Consider the following 27,220-nt stretch of genomic DNA (forward strand, 5'->3'; position numbering starts at 1 on the left):
GCATTTCTGGACTGGGTCTGGGCCACAGAAGAGCCCACTGCCATGAAAGATGAGTCCAAGACCAGGCAGCATTCACCACAAGCTGACTGAAGAGCTCCTGGACTTTAAGAGAACAAAAGAGATAGTCCGACAATACTACCCCTGGAACTGTGGTGGCGATGGCCATGGAGTGAGGCTCCTCTGTCTTTGAAAAGGGGAGGGAAGAGTGGGGAGGTCTGCATCTTGTGGTGTTAGTGCCACTTCAGCTGCAGTAAAATAGAAAACCAGGTAGATTTCTCAGGTTTTTGCCTCTAGTCTCTGGCTCCCAGACAGCAACTTTGGACTTGTGTGGGACCTAGAGGAACTTGCTACCCTGGACATACGCCTAATTGGCTTTGCTACCTGCTGAATGTAGAGTCCCCAGGGCCTTGAAAGAACATAGTCTATAGCCAGGGAGTGGTTACAGCAGGCCTTGGGTGAGACTTAATGCTTCGTTGATTTCAGGCCTGACCCAGAGCAAGTTCTAGTGGTAGGAGCATCAAGGATGTTTGTGTGTCATTTCGCGTCAGCTCCAGGGGACTCAGAACAGAGAGAAACTCTCTTTATTTGGAGGAAAATAAAATAAGAGAACATGAGTCTCTGCCTGGTAATGAAGAGAATTCTCCCAGATCTTGTCCAAGACCATTCAGGCAGTACCTCTACAAGTCTGCAAGAACCACAGTACCGGGCTTGGGGTTCCCTGTAAAACAGATAAAGCTTAGATCAGAACACTCAAGTCCTTTCAAATATCTGGAAAGCATTCCCAAGAGGAAAAGATACAAACAAGACCAGACCAAGAAGATTACAATAAATACTTGATTCTTCAATGCCCAGACATAGATGAACATCCACAAGTATCATGACTGTCCAAGAAAATATGACTTCACCAAATTAACTAAATAAGGAACCAGGGAACAATTCTGGAGAAACAGAGCTACGTGACCTTTCAGACAGAGTATTATAAATAGTTGTTCTGAAAAAACTCAAAAAATTTCAAGAAAACAAAGAGAAAGAATTCAGAATTCTATCAGAATAATTTAACAAAAAGATTGAAATAATTAATAATAATCAAAGAGAAATCCTGGAGCTGAAAAATGCAATTGGCGTACCAAAGAATATACCAGTCTTTTGTAGTAAAATTGATCAAGCAGAAGACAGAATCAGTGAGCTTAAAGACAGGATATTTGAAAAAACACAGTCAGAGGAGACAAAGAAAAAAGAACAAAAAACAATAAAGTATGCCTACAGGATCTAGAAAATTACCTAAAAAGTACAAATCTAAGAGTTATTGGCCTTAAAGAGGAGGTAGAGAAAGAGATAGGGATAGAAAGTTTATTCAAAGAAATAATAACAGAGAACTTCCCAAACCTACAGAAATATATCAATTTGTAAGTAAAAGAAGGCTATAGAACACCAAGTAGCTTTAACTCAAAGACAATCAAAACAATGAAGTAAGGGGCATCCAACTTGGAAATGAACAAGTGAAACTAATCTTGTTTGCATGAGATATGATCTTCTATTTAGAAAAACCTAAAGACTACACCAAAAAAAAATTATTAGAACTGATAAACAAATTCATTAAGCTGCAAGATACAAAACCAACATACAAAATTAGTATCATTCTATATGCCCACAGGGAACAATCCAAAAAGAAATTAAGAATGTAATCGCATTCACAGTAGCCACAAATAAAATCAAGTGCCTAAAAATTAACTTAAACAATAAAGTGAAAAATCTCTACAATGAAAACTATAAAATACTGCTAAAAAAATTGAAGGAGACACCTAAAAATTGGAAGATATTTTACGTTCATAGACTAAAAGAATCAATATTGTTAAAAGGTGGATGCTACCCCAAACAATCTACAGATTCAATGCAATTCCTATCAAAATACCAATGATATTCTTCACAGAAATAGAAAAAACAACATTAAAATTTATGTGGAACCACAAAACATACAGAATAGCCAAGGCTATCCTGAGCAAAAAGAAGAAAATTGGAGGTATCACATTACCTGACTTCAAATTATACTACAGAGATATAGTAAACCAAACAGTATGGTACTTGCCAAAAAAAAAAAAAAAAAGACACATAGACCAATGGAACAGAATTGAGAACCCAGCAAACAAGTCTGCACACCAAAGTGCACTCATTTTTGACAAAGGTGCAAAGAACATACACTGTCTCTTCAATAAATGGTGTTGGGAAAAGTGAATATCAATATGCAGAAGAATGAAACTAGACCTCTTTCTCTCACTGTATACAAAAATCAAACCAAAATGGATTAAAGACTTAAATCTAAGACCTCAAACTATGAAACTGTAAGAAGAAAACATTGACAAAACTCTCTAGGACATTGTTCTGGGCAAAAATTTCTTGAATCAAACCCCACAAGCACAGGTAGCCAAAGCAAAAATTGACAAATGGGATCACATCAAGTTAAAAAGCTTCTGCACAGCAAAGGAAACAATCGACAAAGTGAAGAGACAACCCATGGGATGGGAGAAAATATTTGCAAATACCCATCTGACAAGAGATTAATAACTAGGGTATGTATAGAGTAATACAAAGGAAAAAAAAAGCTAAAATTCCAATTTAAAAACAGGCAAAGATTTGAATAGACATTTCTCAATAGAAGACATACAAATGGCAAACAGAAGATGCTCAACATCATTGATCATCAGAGAAATGCAAACCAAAACTACAATGAAATGTTATCTCTCAGTTAATATGGTGTATATCCAAAAGATGGGCAATAACAAATGCTGGCGAGGATGTGGAGAAAAGAGAACCCTCGACACTGTTGGTGGGAATGTAAATTAGTAAAATCACTGTGAAGAACAGTTTGGAGTTTCCTTAAAAGACTAAAAATAGAGCTACCATATGATCCAGCAATTCCACTGCTGAGTATATACCCAAAAGAAAGGAAGTGAGTATATCTAAGAGATATATGCACTCCCACATTTGTTGCAGCACTGTTCACAATAGCTATGATTTGGAAGCAACCTAAGTGTCCAACAGATGAATGGATAAAGAAAATGAACTTATACTCAATGGAGTACTATTCAGCCATAAAAAAGGAATGAGATCCTGTCATTTGCATGAATGGAAATGAAGTTTATTATGCTACATGAAATAAGTCAGGCACAGAAAGACAAATATCACCTGTTCTCATTTATTTGTGGTATCTAAAAGTCAAATCAATTGAACTCATAGACATAGAAAGTAGAAGAATGGTTACTAGAGGGTGGGAAGGGTAGTAGTGGATGAGGAGGAGGTGGGGATGATTAATGGGTCCAAAAAAAGATATTTAAAGTGAATAAATAAGACCTAGTATTTGATAACACAATAGGCTGTGTGTAGTCAAAATACTTCAAATGTATATTTTTAAACAACAAAAAGAATATAATTGGATTGTTTGTAACACAAAGGATAAATGTTTTGGGGGATGGATACCCCATTTTCTATGAAGCATTTATTATGTACTGCATGCCTGTATGAAAATATCTCATGTACCCCATAAATACATGTACCTACCATGTACCCAGAGAAATTAAAAATTAAAAAAATTTAAAGATAGTTCAGATTGTTGGATCCACAGCTAATGCTGCTGATACCATGAAACAGGATGTTAGGGGCACAGGGTTCCATAGTAGGCACAAGGCCAAAGCTAGCTCAAGCAAATGCTGGAGCTTTGCTGCAAACAGTAACATTGAAAAAAGAGCTGTTGGCTTTGGCTGTGGTGGTGCTCCAGGAGTTAATGCTCTTCATAGTTGACGTAGAGTTGCGTTAGCTATGCAAAGCGCTATGATACTGAAGGCAAGACCAGACATTGATAGTTGTAGCCAGTTTCTAATTCATGAGGGATGTTTATTTATTTATTTTTTTCTTAGATGGGGCCTCACTCTGTCGCCCAGTCTGGAGTGCAGTAGCATGATCTCAGCTCACTGAAACCTCCACCTCCCAGGTTCAAGCACTTCTCCCACCTAAGCCTCCCAAGTAGCTGGGATTACAGGCATGCACTACAACGCCCAGCTAATTTTTGTATTTTTAGTAGAAACGGGGTTTCACCATGTTGGCCAGGCTGGTCTCAAACTCCTGACTTCAGATGATCTGCCCACCTCGGCCTCCCAAAGTGCTGGGATTACAGGCATGAGCCATCACGCCCAGCCCATGAGAGATATTATATCAATGTGGAACTCTCTTTCCTAGGGCCAAATTATTCAATGTCAATCTGAAGTATGGGAAAGAGTTCTGTCTTGATCATTGACTCATGCATCTGGTAACGCCAGCCTTATTAGACTGGAGAATAGATGAGATGTGTTATCTTCCTCTGAAAATTTCATGTGTGTGCCTGGAAGGGGATTAATGGCTTGTAGGCAGCCAGGTCTTCCCAATCCCTTCTGGTGGCTCTTTACCGTACTATGGGTATGATTTGCCTGCACATCAGTGATTCTGGAAAGCAGTACGGCATCTTTCAAGTTTCCCTTCACCGTAAGTAGTGGGACATTCGAACTCTCTAAACAGCTCCATAGAACCTATTGAGTGAGCTCTCCTGTGCAGCAATGTCCACAGTGCTACATACTTTGTGTGCTGCTACTCCGTTGGAATATGGTTCTCTTGAGATTGTAAAATCCTTTACTGAATATGTCCCTGGTGATTTGGGAATGATACACTATTTCAGGCATCATTTCTCTTGAGTTTACCAATGGTTAGAAAGGTGAGGGAGCCCACATAATAGAAATGAAAGAAAGAACACTTTTACACTGTTGGTGGGATTGTAAACTAGTTCAACCATTATGGAAAACAGTATGGCAATTCCTCAAGGATCTAGAACTAGATGTACCATATGACCCAGCCATCCCATTACTGGGGATATACCCAAAGGATTATAAATCATGCTGCTATAAAGACACATGCACATGTATGTTCATTGTGGCACTATTCACAATAGCAAAGACTTGGAATCAAGCCAAATGTCCATCAGTGACAGACTGGATTAAGAAAATGTGGCACATATACACCATGGAATACTATGCAGCCATAAAAAAGGATGAGTTTGTGTCCTTTGTAGGGACATGGATGCAGCTGGAAACCATCATTCTTAGCAAACTATCACAAGAACAGAAAACCAAACACCGCATGTTCTCACTCATAGGTGGGAACTGAACAATGAGATCACTTGGACTCGGGAAGGGGGACATCACACACTGGGGCCTATCATGGGGAGGGGGGAGGGGGGAGGGATTGCATTGGGAGTTATACCTGATCTAAATGACGAGTTGTTGGGTTCTGACGAGTTGATGGGTGCAGCACAGCAACATGGCACAAGTATACATATGTAACAAACCTGCACGTTATGCACATGTACCCTAGAACTTAAAGTATAATAATAATAAAAAATAAATAAATAAATAAAAATAAAAATAGAAATGAAAGAAAGAAGATTAAAGTGCTTTGTAAACTCTAAAATAAAACACACACACACAAATAATTCAATCAAAATGTAGGTGAAGGATATGAATAGACATTTTCAAAAGAAGACATACAAATGATCAACAAAAGTGAAAAAATGCTCAACATCACTAATCATCAGGGAAATGCAAATTAAAACCACAATGAGATACTATTGTACACCAGTCAGAATCGCTATTATTTAAAAATTTAAAAATAACTGATGTTGGCAATTATGTGAAGAAAAAGTGCTTATACACTGTTAGTGGGAATGTAAATTATTAGTACAAACTTTATGGAAAAACGGTATGGAGGTTTATTAAGGAACTGAAAATAGAATTGCCATTCAATCCAGCAATCCCACTACTGGGTATGTACCCAAAGAAAAGAAGTCATTATATCAAAAAGATGCATACACTCATGTGTTTATCACAGTACTATTCAGAAAGATACATGTTTATCGCAGTAATGTTCACAATAGCAAAGACATGAAATCATCCTAAATGTCTGTGACTGGATAAAAAAATGTGGAATATCATTCAGCAATTAAAAATAATGCAATCATGTGTTTTGCAGCAACTTGGGTGCAACTGGAGGCCATGATCTCAAGTGAAACAACTAAGAAACATAAAGTTAAATACTGCATATTCTTACTTATAAGTGTGAGCTAAATAATAATAGACATAAATATAGAATGGGAAATAATAGACATTGAAGACTTGAAAGAATGGGAGGGAGTGGATGATGAGAAGCTACTTAATGGTGACGATGTATGTTATTCAGGCGATGGATACAACTAAAAGCCCAGACTTCACCACTATGTAATATCTCCATATAATAAAATTGCACTTGTATTTGTACCTCTTAAATTTATACAAAGAAAGAAAAACTGGTGAACAAGAGACTAAGGACTTATGGTACAGCATCAAAGTAAATAATATATGCATTATAGGAATCCCCAAGGGAGAAGAGAGAGAGAAAAGGAGAGGTGTGAAAAAAATAACGCTTGAAAATTTCACAAATTTAAGAAAAGACATGGATCTACAAATCCAAGATGCTCAATGAACTTCAAATAGGATATAACTAAAGAGTCCTACACTAAGACACATTATAATCAAACTATTGGAAACCAAAAACATGGAAAGAATCTTGGAAACATTAAAAAAAAGTACTTGTAATGATCAAGAAATTCTCAATGGGGTTGTGGATTTCCCAACAGAAATATTGCAGGTCAACAGGGCTAATGTATTTAAGGACCTGAAAAAACAGCAACAACAACAACAAAAACCCTGCCAACTAAAAATTCTACATCTTGCAAAACTGTCTTTCAAAAATAAAGGAGAAATTAAGACATTCCCCAAAAAACAAAAGCTGAGGGAGCTCATTACCACTACAGTTTCCTTACAGGGAATGCTAAAGGGAATTCTTCAGGTTGAAATGAAAAGATTATAGGCAGGAACTGAAAGCCACAAAAACATAAAGCCCGTTAGTAAAGGTAAATATATGGAAAAATATAAAAATCAGTATTAATTTAATGTTGGTATGTAACTCCACTTTTTATTTTTCTATGGGATTTAACAGATAAATAAGTATAATATATGTAAATAGGCACATAATATATAGAGGTATAATCTGTAACATCAATAATATAAAGTGGGGAAGGGCAAGGTGGAAAAGGAGTGGAATGTTTGTGTGTGACTAAAATTATGGTGGTATCAGTTTAAAATATATTATTATAACATTAGAATGTTATACTTAATTCCCATAGTAACCAAAAAGAAAATATCTACAGAAGACACACAAAAGAATATCAGAAATAGATGCAAACTTGTCACTACAGAAAAAAAAAAAACTATCAAAATGGAAAGCAATAATGGAGAAAATAAGGCACAAAAAGCTATAAGACATACAGAAAATAAATAATAAAATGGCAAAAAGAAGTCATCTCTTATCAGTAATTACTTTAAACTTAAATGGATAAACATCCCAATCAAAGACATAGAGTGGCAGAATGAATAAATAAACGGGGTACAACTCTATTGTGTCTTTTGAGAGACTTACTTTAGATCTGAGAACATGCATAGGTTGAAAATAAAAGTATAGCAAAATATTTCATATAAAAACCAGACAAGATAAAGAAATAAAGGGCATCCAAATTGGAAAGGAACAAGTGAAATTAATATGGTTTGCAGAAGATGTGATCTTATATTTAGAAATACCTGAAGACTCCTCACAAAAAAAAACTATTAGACGTGATAAACAAATTCAATGAGTTGCAGGATGCAAAATCAACATGCAAGAATCAGTAGCATTTCTAAATGCCAACAGTGAAGAATCTACAAAAGAAATCAAAAAGTAATTCTATTGACAATAACCAAACAAAAAAATTAAATACCTAGAAATTAACCAAAGAAATGAAAGACCTCTATAATGAAAACTATGAAACATTGATGAAAATATTGAAGAGGATCCCAAAAAAATGGAAAAATAGTTCATGTCCACGGATTAGAAGAATCAATATTGTTAAAATGTCCATACTATCCAAAGCAATCTACAGATTCAATGCAATTTCTATCAAAATATCAATTACATTTTTCACAGAAATAGAAAAAAATATCTAAAATTTATGTGAAACCACAACAACAAAAACAAAACAAAACAAAACAAAAAACAACAACAAAAAAAACCAGAACAGCCAAAGCTATCCTAAGCAAAAATAACAAAACTGGAGGAATCATATCACTTGACATTATATTATAGAGCTATAGTAACCAAAACAGCATGTTACTGGCATAAAAATAGACACATAGACCAATGCAACAGAATTGAGAACCCAGAAACAAATCCACACACCTACAGAGAGCTGATTTTTGACAAAGGTGCCAAGTATACACTGGAGAAAAGACAGCCTCTTCAATAAATGGTGCTGGGGAAATTGGATGTCCATATGCAGAAGGATGAAACTATACCTCTATCTCTCATCATACACAAACTTCAAATCAAAATGAATTAAAGACTTAAATCTGAGACCTCAAACAGTGAAACTACTACAACAAAACATTGGAGGAAATCTCTAAAACATTGGTGTGGGGAAAAAATTTCTTGAGCAATATCTGACAAGTACAGGCAACCAAAGCAAAAATGGACAAATGAGATCATATCAAGTTGAAAATCTGCGCAGCAAAGGATACAACCAACAAAGTGAAGATACAACCCACAGAATGGGAGAAAATATTTGAAAACTACTTATCTGTCAAGGGATTGATAACCAGAATATATAAGTAGCTCAAACAACTCTATAAGAAAAATATCTAGTAATCTGATTAAAAAAAAAAATCGGCAAAATATCTGAATAGACATTTCTCAAAAGAAGACATACAAATGTCAAGCAGGCATATGAAGAGATGCTAAACATTATTCATCATCAAGGAAATGCAAATCAAAACTACAATAAGACAGCATCTAATCTCAGGTAAAATGACTTATATCCAAAATACAGGCAAAACAATTGCTGGCGAGCTTGTGGAGAAAAGAGAACACTTGTACACTGTTGGTGGGAATCTAATTTAGTACAATGACTCTGGAGAACAGTTTGGAGGTTCCTCAGGAAACAAAAAATAGAGCTACCATATGATCCAGCAATCTCACTGCTGAATATATAACCCCCAAAAAGAAAATGAGTATATTGAAGAGATATCTGCACTCCCATGTTTGTTGCAGCACTGTTCACAATAGCCATGATTTGGAAGCAATGTAAGTGTCCAACAGATGAATGGATAAAGAAAATGTGGTACTTATACTTAATGGAATACTATTCAACCATAAAAAAGAATGAAATCCTGTCATTTGCATCAATGGAAATGGAGTTCATTATGCTAAATTAAATAAGCCAGGCACAGAAAGACAAACATCACAGGGTTTCACTTATTTGTGGGATCTAAGAATTTAAAAAATTGAATTCATGGACATAGAGAGTAGAAGGATGGTTACCAGAGGCTGGAAAAGGTAGTAGGGGGCTGAGAGGGAGTTGGAGATGGTTAATGGTTATGAGTAAAAAAGTAGTTAGAAGGAATGAATGAGACTTAGTATTTGAGAGCACAGCAGAGTGATTGTAGTCAATAATAGCCTAGTTGTACATTTTAAAATAACTAAAAGAGAGTAATTGGATGGTTTGTAAAACAAAGAAGGGGATGGATACCCCTTTCCCCATAATGTAATTATTTAACATTGCATGCCTGTATCAAAACATCTCATGCACCATATGTGTGTGTGTGTGTGTGTGTGTGTGTATACACACACACACCTACTACGTATTAAAAATTTAAAAATTGTATAAAAATATTTTATACAAATAGTTACCAGAAGAGAGCAGGAATGGCTATAGTAATATAGGATAGAATAGATTTTCAGATAAAAACTATTATAAGAGACAAAGTAAGACATTACATAATGATAAAAGAGTCAATTCACTGAGATATAATGATTATAAACATACAGCAACCAAACATCAGAGCTACTAAAAGTATGAAACATACATTGACAGAATCGAAGGGAGAAACAAACAGTTCTACAATAGTCCTAGGAGACTAAAATGCTACTTTCAATTATGAATAGAACAACAGACACAAATCAATTATGCAATATAGAATATGAACAGCACTGCAGACTAATTGGACCTAAAACATACATAGAACACTCCATGCAACAAAAGCCGAATGCACATTTTTCTCAAGTGAACATGGAACGTTCTCCAGGATTGACCATGTTTAGTTCACAAAGCAAGTCTTAATAAATTTAAAAGCTTGAAATTATATAAAGCATCTATTCTGAAAACAAATAAATGGAAATAGAAAAGAATAACAGAGGGAAAACTGTAAAATCCACAAATATGTGAAAATCAAACAACGCAATCTTAAACAACCAATGGATTAAAGGAAAAATCACAAGAGAAATTAGAAAATATCCTGAGACAAATAACAATTTAAACACAACATACAAAAGCTTATGGAATACAGTAAAAGGAGGGCTAAAATGAAAATTTATAAGTCTAAATGATTACACTGAAAAAATATCAAATCTACAACTCGACATCTTCAGGAACTAGAAAAAGAAGAAAAAAATTAACTCGAAAACAGCAGAAAGAAATAATAAAAATCAGAGCAGATAAAAATGAAACACAAATAGAGAAAACCAATGAAGTGAAGAAGAGGTTATTTGGGAAAAAATCATCAAAATTGACAACCGTTTTCTGGATTGACTGAAAATGAAAAAGAGAAGACTCAAGTGACTAAAATCAGAAATGAAAGTGGAGACATCAATATTGATTTTGCAGAAATAAGAAGAATTATTAGAAGTATTATAAACAATTGCATACCAACAAATTAGATAATAGAGATTAAATGAGAAAATTGCTAGAAACACAGAACACACCAAGACCAAATCATAAAAACCTCCCAAAAAAGAAATGCCCAAAACCAGATGGATTCACTAATGATTTCTGTTAATCATTTTAAAAAGAATTAACACCAATACTTCTCAAAATCTTGCAAAAAATTGAAGAGAAGTGTATTAGTCTGTTTGGGGTTTCTATAGAGGAATATCTGAGGCTGGGTAGTTGATAAAGAAAAAAGGTTTATTTTCACTCACAGTTCTGCAGACTGTGCAAGAAGCATAGTGTCAGTATTTGCTTCTGGTGAGGACCCCAAGAAGCTTACAATCACGGTGGAAGAGGAAGTAAGAGCAGACATGTCACATGGTGAGAGGAGTAAGAGGGAAGGGAGGAGTTCCCAGGTTCTTTAAACAGCTCTCATATAAACTAAGAGAATGAAAAATCACTCACTACCACAAGGAGGGCACAAAGCCATCCATGAAGGATCCACCCCCTTTGCGAAAACACCTCACATCAGGCCCCACATCCAACATTGGGGATCGCATCTCAACATGAGATTTGGAGGGGAAAAACATCTGAACTATATCAAAGAAGGAAGACATTTTAACTCATTCTATGCAGCCCGCATTACCTTGATAATAAATCTATACAGTGACACTATAGAAAAAAAAAACATACAAACTAATATCCCTTATGAGTATGGATTCAAAAATCCTCAACAAAAAACTAACAAAATGCATTCAAAAGGACATTAATAGAATTATACACCATGACCAAAATGGGCTTATTTTTTGAAATCAAGGATGTCTCAACATATGAAAACAAAACAATATAATATACCACAATAACAGAATGAAGAAAAGATGTCCACATTATCATTTCAATAGGTGCAGAAAACGCATTTGATAAAATTCAAACCCTTTTCGTAATTAAAAAAAAAATACTCAACAAACTCGGAATAGAAGGACACTACTTCAATATAGTAAAGGCCACATGTTAATAACCCACAGCTAAAGTCATGCTCAATGGTCAAAGACTGAAAGCTCTTCCTCTAAGATAGGTTTTTTTAGACAAGGATGCCTGCTCTCACCACTTCTGTTCCTTATGATACTGGAAGTCCTAGCTAGAGTGAATAGACAAGAAAAAAAATAATTTCAAGGATTTTTTTTTAATTTCTGCTCTAATTTCATTGTTTACCCAAAAGTCATTCGGGAGAAAGTCCTTTAATTTCAATGTAATTGTGTGGTTTTTTGAGGCCTTCTTGATGTTTATTTTTATTTCACTGTTCTGAGAATATGCTTGGTATGATTCTGAATTTTTAAATTTATTGAGACTTACTTTATGGCTGAGAATGTGGCCGATCTTAGATTATGGTGTGTGCAGATAAGAAGAATGTATATGCTGTTGATGTTAGTTGGAGGAGATAATGTGATTTTTATCAGTGGAAAACTCTAGAGATTCCCAGGGGAAAAACTGTTAGAACTAATAAATTGACTAAATTTTTGTGTCTCCCTCTACCCTCACAAGTTATATTTGAGACCCTAACTGCCAGTGTGGCTGTATTTGGAGTAAGGAAGTAATTACAGTTAAATGAGGTCAAAACTTGGGGGTCTCATCTGATAGAATTAGTGTACTTATAAGAAAAGACACTGGAGAGCTCACTCTTCAAGCACATTCACTGAGGAAAGGCCATGTGATGATATAATGAGAAAGCAGCTGTCTTCAAGCCAGGAAGAGAGACTTCACCAGAAACCAAATCAACTGGAATTTGATTTTGCAATTGGAGCCTCCAGAACTATGAGAAAAGAAATTTCTGTTATGTAAACCACCCAAACTGCAGCATTTTGTTATGGAAGCTTGAGCTTATTAATGCAAACAAATTCAACACGGTTGCAGAATATAAATACAACATGCCAAAATCCATTATGTTTCTATACATTAACAATGAAAAATCTGACAAGGATGTAAATAAAACAATTCTATTTACAATAGCATCAAAATAAGAAAATATTTAGGGGTCAGCTTAAACAATATGCTTAAGAGGTCAATACTACAGAAAATGATGTGTATGTTTAATGCAATTCCTATCAAAATCCCAATAAAATTGTGTGTAGAAATGGAAAAATCCACCCTAAAATTTCTATGAAATCTCAATAGACATCAAATAGCCAAAATAATCTTGAAAAATAATATAGCTAGAATTTTCACATTATCTGAATTCCAAAGTTATTACAAAGCTACAGTAATTGAATTAGCATGGTGCTGGCATAAAAACAGTCATATCAACTAGTGGAGTAGAATAGGCAAGATATGGTTGGCAATAGCTAAACTAGATAATGCCTCTGTGAGAAAGGGGAGAAGTTATTGTCTACGAGTGAAAGGTCTGTTTTAGCTTTCACTTACCTGCTCACTGGGCACCACTGGACAATAAAAATTGTCGCAACTCTATGTGGTAGACTGGGCTGAGTGGAAGATCAAAAGCTTAGATCTCTCAGAGAATCAAGGAACCATCTACTTCTGGGTTTCTTGTTATGTACGACTAATTAAATCCCTAATAATTACCATTTATGGAGAGTTTTTTATTCGTGGATAAGTTCAGTTCCTAATTGATACAACTATGGAAAGGGTTATTTGGGGAGGGACATCATTGCCAGGGCAAAAAGAGTCCACATCTTTTTCTATGCATTTGGAAGAATGGATTTTCCTGAGAAATGTGAAAATTGGAGGAAGTACTTTTTAGGCCTAGTTGTGGAAATAGTAAAATAAGATATTTATTTCTTAGGAGTTTACATCTCTCTAGGAGCTTAGCAAATAAAAAAAAGATATTCGTGGAGTTATGAGCTCCAATAATGATCCAACAGGTATTTGAATCTAGGCATGAAGACTGAGTTTGCACAGGGCAGAAATTTTGTGTTCCTTTAATCCTACCAATTCTTTCCTGGCACTTGGCTGGGCATACACAAACCAGAGAATATACACGGTTTGTAGCTTATACACACTGGTTTTAGCTTTCCTATCCTTTGCACCCTGCACCTCTCCCCTGCTCTCCCAACATCCACAACGTAGACAGAAGTCCAAGTTCCTGGTACAGACTGGGTCATGAAGTCCTGAAAGCTTATTCATTATTCAAGAACAATTTCCTGTAGACTGTCCCAAAGGGAGTGGGATAAGTCAAAGTGAGAGTGAGGGTTGGGGTTGATCCAAAAGTCAATATTTCAAATAAGCTAAAATCAAAGCCAACCACTCTCTCAAACCATTTATCCAAAGCAGCTGGTCCAAGTCAACAAATCAGACCATATAATGTCACTCACAAACCCCCAACCCCCACTCCAATGAAATACAGTCATGTATACCGGCAAACAAAGACAACAAATATACACATCACATAGTGTCACTCACAAATTCCCAACCCCCACTCCAATGATATACAGTCATGTATAGTGGTAAACGGTCGTAGTACTCTCTTCCAATAAGCCCTGATAGAGCCACATAATCCTTTCCAACATGATGCACCAGACAGTCATGAATAATTTATTTGTCAGTATATGAAATGGTATTTATTTGTCACCCTGGGACTTGGATAGAAAGCGAGAATTTGGACATGAGGCAGAGAGGTGCAAAATGGAGATCAAAACAAAAGCAAAAGTCAGGTTAGGACACTAAGTGGAAGTGGTGGTGGCCTAGATGGGGGATGGAGATGATCTCATTGTTACTTAGGGCAGAGAACAGGTGAAATTTAATGACTGATTAGATATTGGCAAAGAGGGCATTGAGGGGAGAAGAAGTCAGAAATTCTGCCCAGATTTCTGACTTGGACTACTTGTTAGAAATATGTTTTACATAAAAATCACTGACTATTTATTGAAAATTAACTCCTTATATGTGACTGATTATTTAGCTAAACATGTGGTGATTTGTAAACAGACAGATGCAGCATGCTAGAGGCAACAAGATGGGGTGAAGAGACATGGAACTAGGAGTCAGGGAACCAGGATGCTTTCCCAGCTCTGCCACAGCTGTTCTAGTTGCCCTTGGGACTGGTCCTTTCACCTCCTAGGGTTTCCCTTCCTCTCTTGTAAAGAAAAATGTACACTGAAAGATTTCTTCTTTCACATGACAAAAGTTGTTTCATCTTTTTGATAAAAGCAAAAGGATTAAAAATGAAGTACTGGCTGGGCCGGGCACAATGGCTCACGCCTGTAATCCAAGCTCTTTGGAAGGCTGAGGCAGGTGGATCACGAGGTCAGGAGTTCAAGACCAGCCTGGCCAACATGGTGAAACCCTGTCTCTACTAAAAATGCAAAAAATTAGGTGGGTGTGGTAGTGGGTGCCTGTCATCCCAGCTACTTGGGAGGCTGAGGCAGGAGAATCACTTGAACCCAGGAGGTGGAGCTTGCAGTGAGCTGAGATCATGCCACTGCACTCCAGCCAGGGCAATAGTGCAAGACTCTGTCTCAAAAAAAAAAAAAAAAAAAACCACAAAAATGAAGTACTGAAGTAAAACCTGCAGAAATCCACTGACCTAAAAAGGATAGATGTAAGGGCCTTGTGGAAAGTAACTGAGGCTTAAGTTGGGGCAAGGTGGAAGCTGTTAAGGTTTGCTGGTCCAGTCTAGATAGGAGTATCTCAACAGTGCCATTTCACAAGAACATTCTGGAGACAAGGTCCTTGGAGAATGCAGCACTGGGAAGACCAAGTAAGGAAGCTGTGATATTAGGGATATAGAGAGAAGCAAGGAAGCACAAGAAGAGAATTGTAGGTTTCTAGCCTATGTCTGGCGCACTTTCTAGGAGTTTAACTATCCCATCCCTGCCTCTATACTGTCTTCACTGGATTCTGACCTATGCTAAAATTTTCCCTTATTTTCTCAAACTTCTCTGAACCAAACCACGCACTCTTAGGCCCTTGCTGCAAGGTTGTTTTATGTATTTTTTTCTTTCTTTCACTTTCTTTGGGGCCTATTGATGTTGATTTCCCATTCTGTTTTCAAGCTCTAAGGCTAACTCTGCCAAATACGCTCTGCTCATCCTTTGGAGAAGGATACTTCCCCAAAGAGACTTCAGTTCTCATGGCTAGCCTTGGAACAGCCCTTTTTTGTGAAACCACAGTTATTTGGAGGTCCCCAAAAAGCATCCAAGTTTTTTCAGTGTCAAAGAAGCTCCTTAGAGACAGAACACTACTTTTTTTTTTTATGCTACTAAACATCCTTCACAGATGAGTAACCCTTGGTTCTAAGATTAGGTACATGTTTTTGTTCTATTTCCCTAGGATGAGCATCCTACCTTCCTGGAGCAATTTTTGTGGCTTTGCCTAAATTGGCTCATTTGTTGTCCTCTCTTTGTTTCAGAGTCTGAAGTTCATCATCAGGTACATCGTTTTCTTCACTGTGTTTCTCAAGAGGCCTCAAACCCTGGTTTAACAAATTGTCCTGGTCTTAGGCTCTACCTGCTCAAACTTTCAGAGGTGGATATGTAGGTTGATCCCTCTGCAATAATAATAACACGTGTAAACAGAGCAGTAAATATTATAAAGCACGCCTGCCTATGATTTATTGGAATCCTGCCCTGTGAAATAGGTGGATCAGAGGTTATTATCCTCATTTTCAAAAGGAAAATCTGTGTTCCAGAGAAGGGTTGTGACTTGCGCAAGGGCACATTGCAGGACTATGTAATTCTTAGTCTAATGTTCTTTGTGCTCTGCAATGGGCCTCTGGATAAGGGTAGCTTACATCCACAGTGGGATCAGTCTTCTCCTGGCAAGTCCTTTTTTCCAGGGCCAAGGAACTGGCAGCCTTAGAGTCCATCTGTTCTCCAGTGGATGAAGCTTTCAGTGATTGGTGGTAAGCCGCACCCCCCAGTCCACTCCATTAGGAATGTTCTGTTTGAACTGCTGGAGGCACGAAAAGCACTGGGATATGTAAGCATGCAGCGGAAATCTGCTTTGTATTTGCAGTTTGCAGACTACAAACCACAAAGCACTGGTTTGGGGCTCAAGAGGCCTGAGAATGTTTGAGCAAGCTTACAATCCAAGGAAGGGGCAGAATTTCCAGTGCCAAATTATTGGAAGAAAGGGAAGAGGCATTTAAAAGAGAAACAAAAAAGATGGGAGCAAGTGAGAAGGCTGAAATCCATTTTGTACCATTTGTTAGATGAAGGAAAACTGAGACTCAGAAAGATGAGAGGATCCAGCTGAGGTTCTACTATCAATGCTTGACAGGGGAAAGATTCAAATTCACTTTGTGTGCTCCCAAAACTGGTACACTCTCCACTGTATCCCACTGCCATGCTAGGTGCCCTCAAAGGAAGGTTTCCTTGTCTGGTTCACTGTCTTTCTTCCATTCAGTCAAGGCCTACACTGTTCAGCTTTCACATCTCCAAGAAAAACATTGTGAGAGGGAAGCAGGGCACAGTGGTAAAATGACTTTGTTTTGCCTGCATGTATATTGAGAGAAGATGAGGGAACCTTCTCCCAGCATGCTCAGAAGGGAAATAGTTTCTGCTGGCTTTCAGCTGGCTTGCTTTATATCACTTTTAATTGTTTAACAATTTATAGTAGGTGATTGATAACACATCTGACTCAGACACCCAGAGAAGGAGTTTTCCAATAACTTGGCTTCGTAAGTGACATAAAGAACTATCTAGCCTTGGCAAGTTCATTACCTGAAGCATAAGCTAGAGATCCTCATAACTGTTTTCAGCTAAACATCTGGAGGAGAGTGTTCTGTCTGGATTTAGACCCTGAGTGGGCCTCCCATTTGCTTTATGAACTTTGAGTACTTATTGAAGTCTCTGTTGCCTCTGAGTAGGAGAAAATGTCCATTCTTCAAGTGCAGGGCTATGGTAAGGATTAAGATGAGCTCATATTGGATGTGCAATGTGAGATAAATCTTTAGCCTGTTCCTTGGAAATAGTGATTATAGACAAACCAGGTGACTGCTGTCTCTTTTCAAATAAGTTTGTACCTAGTTGTTTGATTAAACATGGGTAGTAAGAAAGATTAGTGGACTAGAAGTCAAAATATCAAAATTCTAATCTTAGCCAAGTCTCTTCTCCTCTCTTGATCTTGGTTTTCACATTATAACATGAAGAGGTGAATTAACTAGTATTTAGGAGCCTTCCTATTTCTCACAGACTTACTTGGACATCCATTGTATCTTTACAAAGATTTAGATACTTTTAAAATACTTTGATTTTTAAAAAATACAGAAGTATTACATGCTCACTGTAGAATAAGAAAATTGAAACAACAAAATAAAAATAAAATGAAATAATTCAATTCCTAGAGATGATTACTGTTAAAATTGGGATATTTATTCTTCTGAACATTTAATGTGCATTTATTTACAATTATATATTGTGTTTGAGTTTTTATTTCTAAAAATATAATCATAGTGTACGTACTATTTTGTAACCTACTTCTTTCATTTTATAAAGCAACACGAATATTGTGCAGAGGTGGAAAACGTATGCCACTTTCCTCATGTTGTGGGTTTAACACATAAGAAGATGTCTTTCACCCTTTTTTTCACAATCTCACTAATTCCATGTTTTCTCCTTCCCATGAGAGGAACTGTTAATTCAGAGAAATTTAAGGCAAGATATATATTGATGGATAAGTTTGTTATACTTAAAAAACAGGATCAGGCCAGGCATGGTGGCTCACGCCTATAATCCCAGCACTTTGGGAGGCTGAGGTGGGCAGATCACCTGAGGTCAAGAGTTCAAGACCAGCCTGACCAACATGGAGAAACCCATCTCTACTAAAAATACAAAATTAGCCAGGTGTGGTGGTGCATGCCTGTAATCCCAGCTACTCGGGAGGCTGAGGTAGGAGTATCATTTGAACCCGAGAGGCGGGGGTTGCAGTGAGCCGAGATTGCACCATTGAACTCCAGCCTGGGCAACAAGAGTGAAACTCTGTCTCAGATAAATAAATAAATAAATAGGATTTCTCTTTTCACCTTAATTTCACTACCTACACCTAGGCACTTATGGCTTTCCTCTACATCTAAAAAATCCTCTAAATTTACGTGTGCATCCTCTACATTAAAAAAAATAACTCTCAAAACTCAACAGTAAAATGTTGACTTCTAGCATAACAGTGGAAGGAACTTCACTGACCAGTGAAACCGGTGAAAATTACTTTTTAAAAAAAAATCGTATAAAATTTTGGAAATTGTCCAAAGGACAAAGAGCAAATGAAGAAACATCTATTCAATAAAATCTACAAATATTTATTTTAAAAAAGGAAGGTCTGTGGTATTTGAACCAAGACTGCTCTCTCTCATCCTGCTTCGGTTTAGCAAGGTGAAGACTCAACTCCCAACTGTTGCAGCCAAGGACACAGGACCTCCTCTTTCCTCAGTTCCCAGTGGGAGGTCTTTCTACCCAGAAGAAGCGGGATTTCAGCATTTCTCGCATTTCCCCCCCAGATGCTACAACCAGTGGAGGTTATAGTGAAAGGAAATGAGAGGAGATTCATAGATCTAATGAAGATACAGCCTAAACCGTAGACTGAGTTTTGAGGAGAGAACTAGGGAATAAGATATCTGGGAGGCATTTTGCTGAAATCAGAACAAATAGAAAACACTGACCACTGTTCCATAAAATGAGCCACAGTGTGATTAGATTCATTTGTAGAGTACTTTTATAACCCAGGCCTTGTTGTAAATAAATGATAGACCAACAGGGCAGCAATAAGTGGAGCATAACAGTTGGGTATGTTCACAGAAGAGCGGAAGACAGCCCTGCCACCTTCAAGTGACTGTGTTATACCCAAACATGCATCTCTCTGAGAAGCAACCTCACAAACTTAACTCCCTGTGAAGGATTCATGGAAAGTAGAATTCCCCAAAATAACTCTGTCAGTCACTAAATAAATAAACAAGTAAATAATAAGAACAAGCCCCAGGAGTGAGTGTACCAGTATCAGAAGTGCTAAAACATATTATCTAAAATACCTAGTTCTCCCCAGAAAATTACAACAAATGCAAAGAAACAGGAAACTATGACCCACACAGTGGAAAAAAGCAAGTAAAAAATATTGTGTAAGAGTGACCAGATGTCAGATGTAAGAGGAAAAGATTGTAAAGTAGTAATTATAAATATGTTCACAGAACTAAGAGAAAGCTCAAGTAAAAAAGTAAAAGAAGGTATGACGACATTGATCAAAAAGATAATATGAATAAATAGAAATTATTTAAAAGAATCAAATAGAAATTATTGACTTGAAATGTATAGTAGCTGAAATAAAATACTCATTAGAGGGGCTCAACACTAAATTTGAACTGGTAGAAAAAAAATGATTACCCAACTTGGAGTTAAATCAATAGAGGTTACAAAGGACAGAGAGAAAAAATAATGAAGAAAAACCAACAGAGTCTCAGAGAAATGTGGGACACCACTGAGTACTCCAGCATGCACATAATACAAGTACCAGAAGGAGAGGAGAGAAAAAAGAAATATATTGAAAGAAATCATAGTTGAAAACTTCTGCAATTTATTCAGGAAGCTCAATAAACTCCAATAGAAAATACAAAGAAAGTCAAAAACAGACATATCATCATAAAAATGCTGAAAATAAAAGAAGCAGAAGAAAATCCAGAAAGTAGCAAGAGAAAAATGGCATACTACTTATGGAAACCACAATAAGATTAACATTTGATTAACTGATGTCTCTGCAGAAACAATGGTGGCCAGAAGGCAGTCAGATAACCTATTCGAAGTGCTCAATGAAAAACACTATCAAGAATTCTATATCCAGCAAAACTGTTTCAAAAATTAAGGCAAAATAAAGACTTTCAAGACAAGCAAGAACTGAGAGAGTTCATTGCTAGTAGACCTGCTTCTATAATGTGAATGTTTGTGTCCCTCCCCAAATTTACATTTTGAAATCTTAACCAGGTGAGAGGATATGGGACTTTTGGAAAATGATTAGGTCATAAATGGGATTGGTGTCCTTCTAGAATAGGCCCAAGGGAGCTTGTTCTTCCCTTCCACTATTTGAGAAGGCACTGCCTATAAGAAAGCAGGTGCTCACCAGACACTAAATCTGCTGGTGTTTTGATCTTGGCCTTCCCAGCCTCCAGAACTGTGATAAATAAATTTCTGGTTTTCATAAGCTATCCAGTCTATGATATTTTGTTATAGCATGCTGAATGGAATAAGATATAAGAAATACTAAAAAATATTCTTCAGGTTGAAAGCGAGTGACCACAGACGGTAATTTAAATACAAATGAACAACAACAAAAATAACGGTGCCCGTAAAGGCACTTATGTAATTATAGTAGACACTCTTAACATATATACTTTACTCATTTTCTCTCTTAACTGATTTAAAAAGCAATTATCTAAAATAACATGTGTATAATGTATTGCTGGGTATCATATAAAAAGTAATATATATGTAATATATTTACCAATAACAGCACAAAATAAGTGAGTGGAAACAAAACTGTAAGTGGCTAAGGAAAGGATAAAAGATGGTAAATCGATAATTATAACGATGTATTGTTGGCTTTTTAACATCAATAGAGGAAATATATATAACTAAAATACAATTTAAAAAGGGAAAAGAAATATAGCTATACAGGGGTAACATTTCTATATGCTGTGGAATTAAGCTACTGTAAATCTGAACAGAATTCTAATCAGTTAAGATATATGGTAATCTTAGCACAACCAGTAAAAAAAAAACTAAAAATCACAAAAAAGCTCATTAATGAGATTAAAATGCTGCATTAGGAAATATTCATTAGATGCAAAATAAATCACTAGAGGAGGAATGGAGGAACAAAAAACAGTATGAGATATATATAAAATAAAAAGTAAAATTACAAATGTAAATGCAAAAATATGAACAATAACATTAAATACAAGTGAATTAAACAATCCAATCAAAAGACAGAGATTGTCAGGCAGGATTTTAAAATCTATATGATCCAAGGGGAGGCAGAGAAAAATGGCCATATAGCCATTATCTCCATTGATTATCCCACCTTGCCAAAGAACACCAAATTTAACAACTAGCTACACAAGAATGCTCCCTCATAAGAATCAAAAATCCGGTGAGTAATCGCATTACCTAATTTTAACATCATATTTAGGAAAGGATCAATGAAGAGAGTAGGAAAGACAGTCTTGACTAATTTACACCACCACTACCCCATCCCTCAGCAGTGGCCACATGGCACAGAGAAAGAATCTGTGCATTTGGGGCAAGGAGAGTACAGTGATTGTGAGACTTGGCATTGGAACTCAGTGCTATCTTGTCATAGTAAAAAGCAACATGGGGCAGAACTCACACAGAGGCCATGGAGGGAGCATTTAGACCAGCACTAGACAGAAGAGAATCATCCATCCCAGTAGGTAGAATGTAATTTCCAGTAAGTCCTGCCACCATGGGCTAAAGTGTTCTGCAGTTTGAAATAAACTTGGAAGGCAGTCTAAAACACAAAGACTACAATTCTTGGTCAAGTCTTGGCGATGTGCTGGGCTCAGATTCAATGGACTCTGCGTACACACAACCTAGTGAGACACCAGCTAGGGCAGCCAAAAGAGTACTTGCATTACATCTCCCCAACCTCAGTCAGCAGAGCTTGCAGCTCCAGGACAGACTCCTGTCTGCTTCAGGAGAAGAGAGGGGAGAGTAAAGAGGACTTTGTCTTGCAACTTGGATAACAGCTCAACCACGGTAGAATGGGGCACCAGGCAGAGTCCCAAGCACCCCCCCTTTCCAGGTCACAGATCCCAGATGATGTTTCTGGATACATGCTGGGCCAGGATGAAGCCCACTGCCATGAAGGGAAGGACCCAGTTCTGGCAGGATTCATAGACCGTTGCCTAAAGAGCCCTTGGGCCCTGAATAATCAACAATGGTAGCCAGGCAATACTCACCTTGGGTGAGACTCAGAGTTGTCCTGGCTTCAGGTGTGACCCAGCACAAAACCAGCTGTGGTGGCTATGGCAAGCCACCGTGGTGGTAGCTATCTCCTTTTGCTTGAAGGAAGGAGAAGGAAGAGCAAAGGGGACTTTGTCTTGCAGTTAAGTACTACTTCAACTTCAGTTGGATAAAGCACCAAGCAGTCTCCTGGAGTCCCTGATTCTAGGCCTTGGCTCCTGGATGGTGTTTCTGGACCTCCCTTGGGCCAGTGGGGAGTCGATTGCCCTGAAGGGAGAGACCCATGCCTTGCAGCATTCACCACAGGCTGAATGAAAGAGCTCTTGGGCATATAGTGAACATCAGTAGTAGTCAGGCAGTACTCACCATGGGTCTGAGGTGGTAGTGCCCATAGAGAGAGACTCTCTTGCTTAAAGAAAGTAGAGAGAAGACTGGGAAGAACTTTGTCTTGTGGCTTGGATGTCACCTCAGTCACAGTAGAACAGAGCACCAGGAAGATTCCTAAAGTATCCAGTTCCAGGCCCTGGCTCCAAGACAGCATTCCTGGACCCACCCAGGGCTGAGGAAACTCAGTGCCCTGAAGGGAAGAACACAAGTCTAGCTGGATTCACCACTTGCTCATTGTAGAGCCCTTGGGTCTTGAGTGAATATAGACAGTACCCAGGCAGTGGTCACCACGGGCTTTGGGCAATATCCAGTGCTATGTAGGCTTTTGGTCTGACCCAGCACAGTCCTTGTGGTGGCAGCCACAGCAATACTTGTGTCACCCTTCCACCAACTCCTAACAGCTCAGCACAGAGAGAGAGACTCCATTTGTTTGGGGGAAAGTAAAAAGAGAGAACAAGAGTGCCTACTTGGCAACGAAGGAATTCTCCTGGAACTCACCCAAGACCACAAAGGCAGTGTTTCTCTGAGTCTGCAAGAGCCACAGCATTACTGGGCTTGTAGTGTTCACTAAAGCAAATAAGGTTATAGTGACAAAACACTTAGATCACAACACTCACGTGCCTTCGAATACTTGGAAAGCCCTCACAAAAATGATGAATACAAACAAGCTCAGACTGCAAAGATGATAATAAACACCTAACTCTTTAATGCTCAGTGATGAACATCTGCAAGCAACAAGAACATCCAGTAAAACATGACCTCACAAAACAAACTGCATAAGACAACAGTGACCAATCCTGGAGAGACAGAGATATGTGACTTTTCAGACCGAGAATCCAAAATAGCTGTTTTGAGGAAACTCGGTGAAATTCAAGAAAACACAGAGAATGAATTCAGAATCCTGTCAGATAAATTTAACAAAGAAATTGAATTTTATTTTTATTATTATACTTTAAGTTCTAGGGTATATGTACACAACGTGCACGTTTGTTACATATGTATACATGTGCCATGTTGGTGTGCTGCACTCATTAACTTGTCATTTACATCAGGTATGTCTCCTAATGCTATCCCTCCCCACTCCCTCACCCCATGACAGGCCCGGGTGTGTGGTGTTCCCCACCCTGTGTCCAAGTGTTCTCATTGTTCAATTCCCACCTATGAGTGAGAACATGTGGTGTTTGGTTTGCTGTCCTTGCGATAGTTTACTCAGAATGATGGTTTCCAGCTTCATCCATGTCCCTATAAAGGACATTGACTCATCCTATTTTATGACTGCATAGTATTCCATGGTGTATATGGCCACATTTTCTTAATCCAGTCTATCATTGATGGACATTTGGGTTGATTCCAAGTCTTTGCTATTGTGAATAGTGCCACAATAAACATATGTGTGTATGTGTCTTTATAGCAGCATGATTTATAATACTTTGGGTATATACCCAGTAATGGGATGGCTGGGTCAAATGGTATTCCTAGTTCTAGATCTTTGAGGAATCACCACACTGTCTTCTGCAATGGTTAAACTAGTTTAAAATCCCACCAACAGTGTAAAAGTGTTCCTATTTCTCCACATCCTCTCCAGTACCTGTTGTTTCCTGACTTTTTAATGATCAGCATTCTAACTGGTGTGAGATGCTATGTAGCCCTCAGAAATAATACCACACATCTACAACCATCTGATCTTTGACAAACCTGACAAAAACAAGAAATGGAGAAAGGATTCCCTATTTAATAAATGGTGCTGGGAAAACTGGCTAGCCATATGGAGAAAGCTGAAACTGGATCCCTTCCTTACATCTTATACAAATTAATTCAAGATGGATTAAAGACTTAAATATTAGACCTAAAACCATAAAAACCCTAGAAGAAAACCTAGGCAATACCTTTCAGGGCATAGGCATGGGCAAGGACTTCATGACTAAAACACCAAAAGCAGTGGCAACGAAAGCCAAAACTGACAAATGAGATCTAATTAAACTAAAGAGCTTCTGCACAGCAAAAGAAACTACCATCAGAGTGAATAGACAACCTACAGAATGGGAGAAAATTTTTACAATTTACCCATCTGGCAAAGGACTAATATCCAGAATCTACAAAGAACTTAAACAAATTTACAAGAAAAAATCAAACAACTCCATCAAAAAGTGGGCAAAGGACATGAACAGACACTTCTCAAAAGAAGACATTTATGCAGCCAACAGACACACGACTAAATGCTGAACATCACTGACCATCAGAGAAATGCAAATCAAAACCACAATGAAATATTTGAAATATTTTAAAATCAAGCAAAAATATTGGAACCGAAAAATGAAATTGACATACTGATGAATCCATTAGAGTCCCTTACCAGCAGAAATAAAAATAAAAGAAGAAATAATAATTGAGCTTGTAGATAGGCTGTTTGAAAATACACAGTCAGGGGGAGGCCCAAGGCAGGTCGGCGGCGGCCACCGGCAGTCCTGGAGGAGGGGTGGGACCGTGGAGTCCGCGGGCGATGCAACTTCCGGACGGGACTCCCCTCTGTCCTCCCCTCACGTCTCCTCTTCCTCTCACCTAGTCCCGCGCCATCTTCCATTCGAGACACTTCCGACCCGGGGCTTTCAGAGTGCAGTTGCTCAAGGAAAGCCGTCGCCGCCCCCGCCTCGGGGCCGAGTGAGAGTGCCCGTTGCTCTGTGTCGCTCTCCCGGCCGCCTCCTTGCCCCCAGTGGCAGGCTCCGTTCTGTCTCAAAGCCCTCCCCCAAGCTCGGTGAGTGGAAATCGGCTCCGCAGGACCCGCTGGGGCCCAGCCCCTACCCGTGGTGCCCAGAAGACTTGGCTATGGCACCATGGGTAAACCCATTAAACTGCTGGCTGTTTTCAGGTTGAAATCCCAAAGATTGATGTCTACCTCTATGAGGTAGATACTAAACCAGACAGACAAGTGGCCAGACAAGATATTAAACCAGACAATGTCCCAAGATATTAAACCATGGAGGTGTTTGACTCAACGGTTCAGCATTTTGAAGTGACTATATTTGGAGACAGTAGACCAGTTTATGATGGAAAAAGAATTCTTTACACTGCCAATCCACTTCCTGTGGCAACTACAGGGATATATTTAGACGTTACTTTACCTGGAGAAGGTGGAAAAGATCGACCTTTTAAGGTGTCAATCAAATGTGTCTCTTGGGTGAGTTGGCACCTACTGCATGAAGTACTGACAGGACGGACCTTGCTTGAGTCACTGGAATTAGACAAGCCAATCAGCACTAACCCTGTCCATGCAGTTGATGTGGTGCGTCGACATCTGCCCTCCGTGAATACACACCTATGGGGCATTCCTTTTTCTCAGTTCCAGAAGGATATGACCGCCCTCTGGGAGGGGGCAGGGAAGTATGGTTTGGATTCCATCAGTCTGTTCGGCCTGCTGTGTGGAAAATGACACTTAATATTGATGAAAAAGACCTCTGGCAGCAGTGTGGAGAATAGATAGATAGAGAAGAAAAAACTAATCGGAGGAGCCAGTTAGGAGGCTTTTCAGTCACTAGTTCAAGTTTTGGTCTACATGTTACTTCCTTGAGAAGCAGTGTTTGACACCCTTTTCCCTCCATCCAGCCATCCCCCAAGTCTGAGTTAGGTATTTGCTTCTGTATTCCCATAGCACTGTGTAATTCCCCTATAATAGCATGTATCACCCTGAATTATGAATGTTTATTGTTCTGTCTCTCCTATTAGAATGAAAGCTCCGTGAAGGGATTGTCATTTTATTCACCAGTGTATCCTCCATGCCCAGCACAACTTTTGGTAATATTAAGCAAAGAATGAATAAATAAATCCAAGAGCACAGGAGAAGGAGCATCCAAATGAGCCTGAAAAATCACAGAAATATGTGTGGTAGTATGTGTATCTTAGCTGAGCTTTAACAAGTATAATGAGAGCAAGAGTTTGGTTTGAAAATGAGGTACTCAGGAATAAATGATTTCTGAGGTATCTTAAGATACTATAAAACTTTATTGAAAGATCTAAGAGAAAATTTAAATAAATGAAACACATTACCCTTATTGAGAAGACTTAATTTTATAAAATG

The 27,220-nt window shown here is 37.9% G+C and overlaps 1 pseudogene; it reads left to right on the forward strand.

Moving 5' to 3' along the window:
* Nucleotides 1-4,442: 4,442 nt before the first annotated feature.
* LOC713270 (protein argonaute-3-like) lies at nt 4,443-26,622 on the forward strand (annotated as a pseudogene).
* The last annotated feature ends 598 nt before the right edge of the window (nt 26,623-27,220 follow it).

The sequence above is a fragment of the Macaca mulatta genome, chromosome X (assembly GCF_049350105.2).
Source record: "Macaca mulatta isolate MMU2019108-1 chromosome X, T2T-MMU8v2.0, whole genome shotgun sequence".
In the NCBI taxonomy this organism is placed as follows: Eukaryota; Metazoa; Chordata; class Mammalia; order Primates; family Cercopithecidae; genus Macaca; species Macaca mulatta.